Raw genomic sequence first — 13,033 nt, 5'->3', positions numbered from 1 at the left:
CAGCAAACATTTTCTCAGAAAACATTATTTTCCTTGAGGGATTTATATGTTACAATTATAAATTTCCTATAAATAATGTTTTTCATAAATGTTACTTCAGTAGTTTATAATAAAATACAAATCAAATAAAATCCTATATGATAACATTGTTTTCAGAAAAAATATATGAAACATATTATTGATCTCTTACTTGAAATTTGATGGGTAAACCTACTGTTTACAAGAATAGATGTAATAGAAAATTAAAAATTTTTCCACTTTAATTTTCTTCAATTCATATAGAAAGGTTTTAATTTGCAAACATAAACTTAAACTAACATAGGATTACTTTTTATCCCTCTATAAATAATACTTTCTGAGATTTTTATTAATTGACAAAATTACTTGTATCTTTCCATATATAGACATTTATAGATGTCAAATATGGCAATTATATAAGTACTCAAAGACTGTAATTTTGAAAACTGTCTCATTCCAGGTGGCTTATATAGTTTAGCTCTCATTTTAGTCAATATCATAATGTATTGAGAGACCAAAAATAATAAAGGCAAAGAAAATCGAGTGAACACAATGGCTGGAATGGATGCACAATGATAGTATTGATAAAGAAAATGAGTCAATTTTTTTCAACAATTACAGTAGACAACATAACAGTCATAATTGAATGAACATCACACAGTAAATGAAAAGCAGCTATGGACTATTTCAGTTTTGATTCTAGGAAGAATGAGTAATAATGTTCTCAGAAGTTAATGGGGCATTCACTGACTCATGAAAGTTTAGCAAGTAGAAATGAACCATTCATTTAGCATCCAAACCACTCTGAAGTGGTACTTGTGGATAAATAGAATCATCCATCCATGGGGCTCAAATAAGATTTAATATTGACTTTAGTATATGCTATCAAAAATCATCCAGGTGAATCATGGCCTATTACTTCTCAAATGAAGGAAAACTTCAAAAGTCTTAACAGAAGGAGTTGGCAAAGCAAACATCTGAATTGTAGCTCACACACTTGAAGACTGTCAGATATGAAGGCATAGAAAATTATTTTAAAAGTGTAACTATGAACCTGTACTATTTGCTTGGGAAGTTAAGTTTATCAACACTCTACCTATCTTCCCCATTTTTCTGTTAGATGTGCATGTGAAGTCACCCTATCTTCCTTCTTCCATCATGCACTTCTAAAAAGTATAACCTTTCTATGATTATAAGTTAATATATTTTTATAAAAATAATCTGTAATAAATAGAAAATTAGAAAGAAATTTTAAAACTACTTGGAATATCATCTAAAGGTAACATTCATAATTTTTCTTTATTTTTGTTGAGATAGACATACACACTACTTCTAAAATAATGATGTTCCTTAAAGATCTGCACAGCAAAAGAAACTATTATCAGAGTGAGCAGACAACCTATAGAATGGGAGAAAAATTTTGCAATCTATTCATCTGACAAAGGTCTAATATCCAGAGTCTATAAGGAACTTAAGCAAATTTACAAGAAAAAATACAATCACATTAAAGAGTGGGCAAAGGACAGAAACAGACACTTCTTAAAAGAAGACATACATGCAGCAAATAAACATGAAAAAAAGCTCAACATCACTGATCATTAGAGAAATGCAAATCAAAACTACAGTAAGATATCATCTCATAACAGTCAGAATGGCTATTAAAAAGTCAAAGAACAACAGAAGCTGGTGAAGTTTTGGAGAAAAAGGAGCACTTTTACACTGTTGGTGGGAGTTAAATTAATTCAACCATTGTGGAAAACAGTGTGGTGATTCCTCAAAGACCTAGATATAGAAATATCATTTGACCTAGCAATCTTATTACCAGACATACACCTAAAGAATATAAATCCTTCTGTTATAAAGTTACATGCATGATTATGTTCATTGACCCCACTATTCACAATAGCAAAGACACAGAATCAACCTAAATGCCCATCAGTGATAAACTGGATAAAGAAATTGTGGTACCCATACATCATGGAATACTATGCAGCCTTATAAAGGAATGCGATCATTTCCTTTGCAGGGATATGGATGGAATTGGAAGACACTGTCTTCAGCAAACTAATGCAGGACCAGAAAACCAAACACCACATGTTCTCACTTATAAGTGGGATCTGAATGATGATAACACATGAACACAGAGGGAAACGATACACACTGGGTTCTGACAGGGGTGTGAGGGAAGGAAGAGCATCAGGAAGAGTAGCTAATGGACATTGGGCTTAATACCTAGGTGATAGGATGTTTTGTGCAGCAAATCACCATGGCACACATTTTCCTGTTACAAACCTGTATATCCTGCACATGTACCCCTGAATTTAAAATAAAAGTTGAAGAAAAATAAAATAAAATGAAAATAAAATAGTGATGCACTTTCTATATATTTTAAATCATAACTTTAACTCACTGCATTCATCTTTCTCTAATGGCTTTTTCTAAGAAAAAAAATTATCACCACATCTTGAAATCTTGTAATGTTGAGAGACAGTAAGAGTGCTTTTTATGTAGTGATAAAGAAAAAGTTCTTACATAGCTAACAACTACACACATTGATTGTCAATTATCAAATAAACTCTCCAAAATCTTCACTCACTTTGCTTATCAAGTTTTCTAGCTTTAAAATTACAAATAATTCAGAAGACACTTTTATTTTTGCCATAAATGAGAATAATCCCATGTGGTGCATATGCATATATGTGTTTACACCTTAGCATGGGATTCTGTTAATCAGTATTTCCTCACCAAGAAAAATGATCAGAGTCCAGAGTTAATTTCTCCTAGCAGCTGAATTAGAGTGGCTTGTTTTGAAAGGGAACTCACTCACTCTTCTTGTACTGCTTGCTGGTTCACTGCACAATTTCAGGCCTCAATCTGCATAAGAATACCACCAGGGCTGCATGCCTGAAATATCGGTGGAAGAAAGTTCTGACATCAGCTACTCTCCCTACTCAAAGTGTAATTGTGAGTTAGAAAAACTGCCTCCTGCTGGGGACTGGCTCCTCACAGTCCATGTGTCTATTTTTCCAACAGCCAACAATAGCCTTTGAATGTCCCTACTGGTCACAGCTACACGAAGAAACCTACAAATCCTAAGATTCCATTTACCAAAATGTTTTATCCTGGCTGGAAATTTGCTTCTGTTTCCACCTGTGGTTCTCTATAATACAATGATCAGCCAACCAGAAACCTTAGAGCCATTGTCCATAACGCCTGCCTCTTGTTACCCATGTCTTATGATTCTATTTCCAAAATGACTTTCTCATTTCGTCTGTTGTCTCTTGATTTCTTTAAACAAACAAATAGTAAATAAATATGCTCCGATTCCATGTACAAAGGATTTGAAAAAAGATTACCTATTCAATAAATTTTATTTTATGTATAACTCCAATTTAATTCAAAAATTAGGGTGTTTTTTTTTTTCTCCTATCTTAAGCAACTGATCTGAAATCTAGGATACTTACTGAGGAAATTGGAGAAAAGAAAAAAATTGAAGAAATTTACAATATATTTGAAGAGATAAAAATAAAAGCAAGCAACACAAGAACATAACAGAATATGGTTATGATTCTGTCTGCTGGGAGGATGTGTAGATAAATATGCACTAGAGGAATCAGGAAAAACTTCAGCATAGAGGAGGACTTTTCTGAGTCATGAAGGGTAAATGAAGACAAACTATGAAACTTCATGTGAGGAAGACAATATGAACAAAGAAATATGTGTGTATTTGTGTGTGTGTGTGTGTGTGTGTGTGTGTGTGTGTGTGTGTGTGTGTGTTTCCAACATCTGTGTGCTTGGCATCATAGAAACCATAATGAATAGAGGGGAAAATCTATATTGAAGATGCATTTTTGTATAGTTAGAAGGAGGCCACATTATGGCCAGACTTTAAAATAAAACTACTGCAATATAAATTAGAGACTGAAATAAGTTTTTTGACAAAGCATCGTTTAGATAAGTAGAATTTACAGAGTATAGGAAAGAGTACTTGGTTTCCAGTAGATCAAGTATAACATGAAGGAGGCTTATACTGAAGTGATTTCTTTTTAAAATGATGTCTGGGTGAAGTGATGGGATGGGTAGATGGAAGAGCTAAAGCTAACTTTATGGTCTGCAAAAAAAAAAAAAAAAAAAAAGAAAGCCATTTGGATTGAGGTTTGTTTTGGAGAAAGGGGACTGGAGAAGAATGGAGTTACTAGTTACTTCCTTAAACAGGCTTTCTATTATCAGGCAATGAATGAGAAAAAGAATACAGAACCATATAACTATCATCAGTAGAAAGTAGACTTCACACTTGGGTTTGAAGTGGAGGTATTTATCCAAGATTTGCCTTAGATCCATTTGATTAAAATGATCATTAAAATAACCCCAACATCTCATTTTAAAACAGTAACAGCTGCTAAAATTGCTTACTATGGTTGAGACACTATGATAGGCATATTACCTTCAATTTATTATGGCAAGACGATAAATTAGGACTATTATTTATTACAATGTTATTTATGACAATGTAACAAATAAGAAAAATGTGCATGTTTTTCATCATATGAGTCTTTTCTCATGTTAATCTAGTATTAGTCTTTTCCTTGGTCTGGAAATATTCAACTATTACCCATCTTTAAACTCAAGGTCTAGTTCATATCATGCCTTCTCCAGAGTTCTTTCTGCTTCCCAAACTGAAAGTAATTACTTCCCCCAACATATACTTTTCACTTATATTCTCTTCCAACACCAAGCATGATTAGCCTTATGTTACTCTTTTTATTAATATCTATTACTGCCTAACAAATTATCCCAAACCCAGTGGCTTCAGACAATAATAATAAAATTATTATCTCTTAGTTTCTGCAGGACAGGAATTCAGGAAATGTTTTGCTGACTTATTCTGGCTCAGGACTTTTCATGAGGTTGGAATCAAGATGTCATCTGTGGCTGTCATTCTCTAAAGACTTGAGTGGAACTACAAAATCCACTCCTGGGATGATTCACCTGCATGGCTGTTGCCAAAGGGCTCGGTTCTTCACCACATGAGATTCTAAACAGGTATGTGTAGGTTTCCTCAGGATATGACATGTCCTCATGATAGGGTTCCCAAGAGCAAGTGATCTGAGAGAGAAAGACATCCACAAGGTCTTTCATGTCCTAGCTGCAGGGTCACACACAGTCATTCTACCTTATTCTACTGAAAAGAAGTGACCCATTAAGTGCAGCCTACCTTAAGGGAGGAAGAATTAGGCTCCATCTTTTAAATAAAGTGATAAAGAATTTGTGGACATATTTTGAAAGTCAAAACATTTTTTAATGTGTACTTTTCTACATTATTGATCTCAGAGAAGGAAGCCTCCTGGCTGTCTTTGTATCCCCCAGGGCAGCTTGGTATGGTGTATGTGCCTTGTATCTATTGATGCTCATGCACGTGACTTGGTTTATGTGTACATATTTTTAAATTTAAAAGTCTAAAATATTTTAATTAAATAATTTTAGCACAAAAAATATTTGAAAGTAGTTTACATTAATTCAGCTTTTGCTTGGAATATTCAATATTTTAATACAAGTCTTCCAAATACAATAGCTCAATAAATATTTTAATATAAGACTTCCAAATACAGTAGTGCATTATTGAAGAGAGTGAAAACTTTTTATCTAAATAAAAAAGACCACTGGATCACTTCTTTTTCTAAACTAAGGAAACTAAATGCATAGGAAATTTGACAGTGAAGCTGTTTCAGGGCCAAACTTCGCACATTCAATTTGAATGAACAAGCTTTGTCATTTATGGTGATGATTTTGGTCTTGGTGTTTAATAAAATATGTTTTAGTTAAATATCTTTTAAATTTGAGTCATGTTTTTAATTCTTTTGAACTGTGAACATTTGTCCTTTTTGAAGGTTCAAGAGAATTAAAAGTTTTGAAGTTCAAGAGAATTAAAAACATGACTCTACAAAACATTTCTCCTAAGCAGTTTTCAATTGACAAATTATAGAGATGAAAATAATAAACTTCCAAATGACTATTCTTATACTACCTAAATAATTAGTTTTTCATTTCATTCTAAATATAATATAGATGTACAATAATAATAGTAACTTTGTAAGTAAAAATAATGGAAGAAATATATTTTGGGTAATTAATCATAGTTTTAACATTATTTGAATATAGAAATATTTTTATATATTCTTATTCTGAGATTCATCTTTAAGTCATTGAGATAAAAACCAAGCTTCTTAAACAGCTGGGTTAAAAAACTTTTTTTTAAATAATTTTGAATTCTTCTAAGAATAATTGTCAATTTAAGATAAAATTTTATTTACCAAAGCAAAGGTTTCAGTTTCCCAATATTAAGTTTCAAGCTAGTATAATATGTAATTTCTAAACTCCAATTTCAGCCAATGTTAAAAATCAATAAAAAACTAATATATTCAAAAATATTCTTCCAGCAGGGAACAGTGGCTCATGCCTATAATCCCAGTAATCCCAACACTTTGGGAGGCCAAGGAGAAAGGATCATTTGAAGCCAGGATATGGAGACCAACCTGGGCAGCAAAGGAAGACCTCATCTCTACAAAAAAATAAAGATTAAACATTAGAAAAATTGTATATATACATGTATATGTATTATAACATATAATTTATATGTATTATATCATGATACAATAATTTATATTTTATATGTGTCTGTATATATATATATAAATTTTTCCCAATGCCCTGTGTTTTAAACCAGGTATATCATACCCTCTTGGTTATGTGGCTCTTTGGAAATGACAGATAATCAATTAAAAATGTAACCAGAGTGGTATGATTATCTGGGAATAGTCTGATTTAAATATCTATACATCACCTGTTAGTCTGAAGTCTTAAATACAGCAAAATTCACAGTAAAACCAACAGTTATAGAGTAGACATTTTCATTATTACTAAAGGTAATAAAAAGGAAAGAGATCAGGCAAAATCACAGTAACCATGGGAAAAACACAAAGAATCCAGAAGTGAACCCATCAACAAACATATACTTCTCTGGCAGAGGAACAAACCTGGAAGAAGGTAGACAATGGGACTCACTGGAGAAATAAATCCAGGAGCCTAGATGCTGTCTAAGAAAAGATGTAATCATAGAAGACACATCAAAGTAATAATGTGAGGGCTGGTGTTTTAGGAGTCCAAAATATTGCTTGCCTGAGGAAAATGGTGAAGAGGAAAATTCAACATTATTTCATCACTTCATTTATTCTTGATTGTTGTATGTCATTTTCTGAGTAATTTAAATCAAAGTATTAAGTCTAGTCTATTGCAATCCCAATGGGTGATAGAGCTGAACCATAATCTTTTCTCCATATTTCTCTAAAATGTAACAATATTTAAAAATTTATTTTTTACCTTGCCTTAAAAGCTCTGCAGTGATAGTAATTTCCAAAAGGGGAAAAAATAGCAAATGGTACCACATGTTTTCTCACTTATTTCTACATTTGTGCTAGAATCAATAGCAGGAGAAATATTTGTCTTTGTTTCTTTGTTTTTGAATGATTTGTATGAGGCTTTTTTCATATGTAGCCAATCTAGAAATTTTTAATAGAATTACGTTTAATAGAATTACATTTTGAAGTGGCTAATTTCAAATCTTTATTTCACCCTGATTTAAAGGAAAAATGTTATCTCCTTAAAGACCAAATGATTTTGTATGCCAAGAAATGTGTGTGCATTAGATGCTGGTTGGCTCTCCCAAAGCTAATTTTCCAGAAGTAAGAGAAGAAGTGACTCAGCCTATTAATGTCTCCACATTGTTGCCACGCACACATGGAAGACAGTCTGAAGCAGGCTCAGACTGCTTGGCTGTGAAATTCATCATGAGGAAGTCCTCTGGCTCTTCATGATGTCTCACATCTCCAAGTCCAATCACATTCACCAGGAGCTATGTGGAAATTTATTTGAGAAAATACAAGAAGGTCTCAATTCGAGCTCCATTGCTGACCTTGTGAGCAAAGGGAAAGCAGACTTTGTGTGTTCCCATTAGAATATCCAGTAACTTAGGCCTTGACTAAGTCCCTTTGGTTACTTGCCAAGCAGCATGAAAATTAGCACACAATCTACTTCAGAAAATCTTCAGGAATATTTGTCTAAAATTTAACTTTTGCTTATAAACCCATTTGATGAAATAAACCAAATGTGTATACGTCAGCAACTATATAATAGGTATTTCCTCATGGAAAAAGGAATCACTATGTCAATTGCCCATGCTGAAAATGTCTATATTTTGACAATGGAATCATTTCTATGGAAGCCACAATGGTGCCACATTTAAAAAATTAGGAAGGTAGTAGATGAAAAAGCAATGAAAGTGGTAAACTATGGAATAAAGTTACTATTTTGATTACAATCTAAGTAATAATTAAAATAAAACCAACTAAAAGAAATGCAGAACAAACTGTTAACATAAATACAAGACTCCATCTTGTAGAGAAAATAATTCTACAGTAAAGGTTTTGTGATACTACTTTTCCAACAATTGTACTATTTTTTTCAAGAATTTAATTTATATAATAGGTAAGAAAATGAATAAATTCTTTCTGAAAAGGGATTCATTTCCAGTTATTTCATTTTTTCTTTTAAAATACAAGTGAATCTTTAAATTTCAAGGTTATGAATAAATCAGTTTCCTTCAAATAAAAAATATATCAATCAACTATCACTCTGAAATAGCAAGTTTATTGCCAATAAAAATAAGGAAAACACAAAGGTATACAACATAGAATGGAGTACTAAAAGACAAGAAATTCTGATAAGGCTAATCTGAGAAATTCCAATCCTCACATGATGAGTGCTTTGAATATTCACACACATCAGATTATTGCAGTAACTACTGACAGAAATAAATATCTTCAAATGAAAACATATGAAATAATACTTGATATTGTTTTGTAAGTGACGCTAATTTTGTTAAATACATTGCTTTTTTTTGGCCACATTTAAGTAAGGTTCATTTTTAAATGGCTAGTTTTTTGTTGCTTTTTTTTTTTTAACTTTTTTTTGTGAATTTTATAAGTCAAACTCTTTTTCAGGCCAACAAAAGCAATCTAATCTCATTAAAAATGTCATTCCTCCTGTTCCTTCCTTTTATTATTCTTGTCCTGTTGGAATTTAGAAAAATTGATCCAAATACTACAAACATTGTTGTCAATTTCTTATATTTATTTCCTTGCTATTTCTCTAGAGTTTTCTAATGTCAAATATAAGGTTTAATCAGTCTGTATTGTTTACAGGATAGAGTTTAAAAACGATTGATTGGAAAGTATTTTAAATCTTATGTAAATGGCATTACGCAGGATGACTTCTTTTTAAAATCGTATTTAATGCTTGGTTATGCTTTATCTAAACACTTCTGGTTTCAGATTATCTTTTGAACGCAGCTAACCTATCATTAAGTTTTTTGTTATTCTGGTCCAAAATCTGATGTTTTGTAATTTCAAAATTAGTATAACTCTTTTCCTTGCATCTTTCCTTAGTAATTTCAAATTCTCTTTTTCTGGTAATTTGTGACTTCCTTTCTTCAGTATATAAACATTCTTGACTTCTTAAAATAAAACAAAAGAAAAGAAAGAAGCAAATAACATTTCCCTTAATTCTGCATCTCTCTCTTTTTACAGGCAAATTTCTTAAAGGTCCAACCATCACTTCCATTTTTACACAGTACCATAACATTCATGAATATCTCACTTTGCATTTTCTCACAAGGACCTGATACAAGCAGTGAGGCTGCTCATTCATTGTCTCTCTCCTTTTTCTCAAAATGTGCAGTCATTAATACTTTTTCTCAGGATTTTTATCATTAATCTTTTCCATATTGTTCCTAAATCAAAATTTCTCATTCCACATCCTTTTAAAAAATGCCAGAAGGCACTGCAATACTCAGAAGATTAAAAATGATGGTGTAATAACCAGAATCCACATTATCAAAAAGATTTGTGATTCAATGTTTTCTTACTAAGGTACCAAATGAAAGAGTATAACGTAGGTTTTTATCATGGGATTTTTTTTTAAGATATAATGTATATTGAAATATCTGAACTGCTTGTCAAATGCAAACTTGATCTTGTCCTGACACTTTAAAATTATAACATGGCTTCAAACATTTTAAGAAATTAAAAATTAAATGTCATAAAGTTGATTTTTTCTCCTCCCTCCTTTCTTTTTCTGTTTTGACTATCTTTTATTCTTTTTTTTCTGAATTTCATATTGATTTTATTCATTTACTGGGTTTTAGAGGAGCAGCTTTTGTCAATTGGCTTTAAATCTACCACTTTTCCCCCAAATGCCTAATTTTCATAACGTTACTTAATGAAACATTTGAATACATTATTAATGCTCACTAGTGGAAAGAAATGGAATTATAAATTGCTAAAGTGAAATCAGCAATTCCCTGCTAAACAAACAATTAGGTACTTGAGATATTAAAGAGATTTTTGAATCATAAATTTGTTGGTTTTTCTGTTAAGTATATTGTACTTTTGATAATCAACTTTTTATGTTAAGAAAATGTCCAGAAACAGAAATATTTGATTGGAGAAACTAATTACAATGTTATACTGGTCCTTGAATAGAACTTATCTTCCATAAAAATGGAGGTAGATTTCACATCCCCTTCTTTCACTTTTCACATTTCACAACTGAAAGCAGACAATTCATATCTTTAATGTAATTATTTCCTTTGTAGGCTTCTTTCTGTAACAGCTTGGAAATGACTACTTATTTATATTTTGAGTTATCCAACATATGATGCTGTCAAGATGTGAGTTAAATGATTTAGTTACTGGAAGTGTGTGTATATGTTTGAGGTAGCAGGGTGGTGGGGGTAAGGTTTGTCTAGTATTGCATTTGTTTTATGAAACAGACAACCAGAAATAACCATTTTTTTAATCCACAGCTTGTAGTGAGCTTAAATTATGTAAAATGGTACAACATATTGTAACAAATTATGACATACCGTTACATATTCTAACAAATTTAGCATTATTTGATTAGGAATTGTACAGCTCTTATGAACACTGTCAGGTTCCATTTAAGGGTGCAATACCAATATAATTTAAAAAGCAACTGTATTTGATGGCGTGTGTGTGTGTGTGTGTGTGTGTGTGTGTGTGTGTGTGTATGAAAATGCCCTTTTATGATATTTCGAACTGTCCTTGTCAATTTACTTTAACATTCCTTCAGAATGTCCTGTCAAATTCTTCCTAAGATTTATTTCTCAGAAACCCAAAGTGGTATTATTTGGTCTCTAGGATATACAGAAGTTTGGCTCTGGAAACAAATTAGGTTTTATCCTGGGTTTGCAGTCAGAATTTCTTGCTAAAGTTCTCTGCTTCCCCTCTATTAACCTCTTTCAATAATAAGCAAACACATAGTAAAGCTTTAATAATTTTTACTGGCTTTCATCTTGTGTTCTATAATTGATAGCCTTTAAAATGTTTCAATCAATATTGAAATTTTTTTGAAATATTAGCCATTAGTTGTTATTACTGAGAAAATTCACTGGAGCCCTTCCACTGGTACTCCTTACTTAAAGGTAGGTAAAGAGATGGAGTTGGCTGAGTACTGTCGTGGAAGGAGATGCAACTCATTAAAATAAAACATCATTAGGGACAAAGAATATCATGGAGTGAAAAAAAGATGGATTTACTGGGTTATACAATCATAATACTTTCTCTTGAATAATAAGCATCTTATCATGGGTGTTATACAAAGGTTAAAACATAGAAATTTACACATTATATTTTTAAAATAGCCTCATATTTACAAAGAATGCTTCAATATATTGTTAAATAATTGAGATAACAGGATATCGTATGCCTTTTGGTGTGTATTTTATTATTTTTCTTCATCTCATTGAGGAAGTTCTCCATTTGTCTTCCCTTTCTGCAAAAGGATATTTTTCATTTTTAGATAAGTATCAGATAAGTAGTAAAAAATCAGAATATATCATAAAATGTAGACAGTGAACAAAATATTAGGATATAAAATACTCGTGTAACCGTCGGAATTATAATTTTAAAACACTTTATCATGTCAGGGGTTCACAGAGTAATTGTGATCAACTCTCCCAGTGAGAACAACTGAAAAAGCTAGACAAAACATTAAAAATAAAATCTGCACAAAGGTGTCAGAAAGACACCAAGGAAGTTAAATTATGATTAATTAAGAAATATCTATTTGTCAAAACACATCATAAAATGAATGAAAAATATTTGAAAAGAGTAGAAGGTATTTACAACCACATATATGTGGAAACAGAATTCCTACAAATCAATTATAAGATGATAGTCCAATAAAATAATGGGCAGCAGGCTTGAATAGAAACTTTAAAAAAAGCAGTGTTCCTGGACATTTTTTGTTTGGTAGGCTATTAATTGCTGCCTCAGTTCCAGATCTTGTTATTAGTCTATTCAGGGATTCAATTTCTTCCTGGTTTAGTCTTGGGAGGGTGTAAGTGTCCAGGAATTTATCCATTTCTTCTAGATTTACTGGTTTATGTGCATAGAAGTGTTTGTAGTAATCTCTGATGGTAGTTTGTATTTCTGTGGAATCAGTGGTGATATCCCCTTTCTCATTTTTTATTGTGTTTATTTGATTCTTCTCTCTTTTCTACTTTATCAGTTTGGTCATCGGTCTATTTTGTTGATCAGCTACTGGGTTCACTGATTTTTTGAAGAGTTTTTGTGTCTCTACCTCCTTCAGTTCTGCTCTGATCTTAGTTATTTCTTGCCTTCTGCTAGCTTTTGAATTTGTTTGATCTTGCTCTTCTAGTTCTTTTAATTGTGACATTAGGCTGTCAATTTTAGATCTTACCTCACTTCTCATGTGGACATTAAGTGCTATAAATTTCCGTCTAGACACTGCTTTAAATGTGTCCCAGAGATTCTGGCATGTTGTGTCTTTGTTCTCATTTGTTTCGAATAACATCATTATTTCTGCCTTCATTTCATTATTTATCCAATAGTCATTCAGGAGCAATTTGTTCAGTTTC

The sequence above is a fragment of the Sapajus apella genome, unplaced genomic scaffold, assembly GCF_009761245.1.
Source record: "Sapajus apella isolate SASKATOON/1434 unplaced genomic scaffold, GSC_monkey_1.0 scaffold6, whole genome shotgun sequence".
Taxonomy (NCBI): Eukaryota; Metazoa; Chordata; class Mammalia; order Primates; family Cebidae; genus Sapajus; species Sapajus apella.
This window is presented reverse-complemented; position numbering follows the sequence as displayed.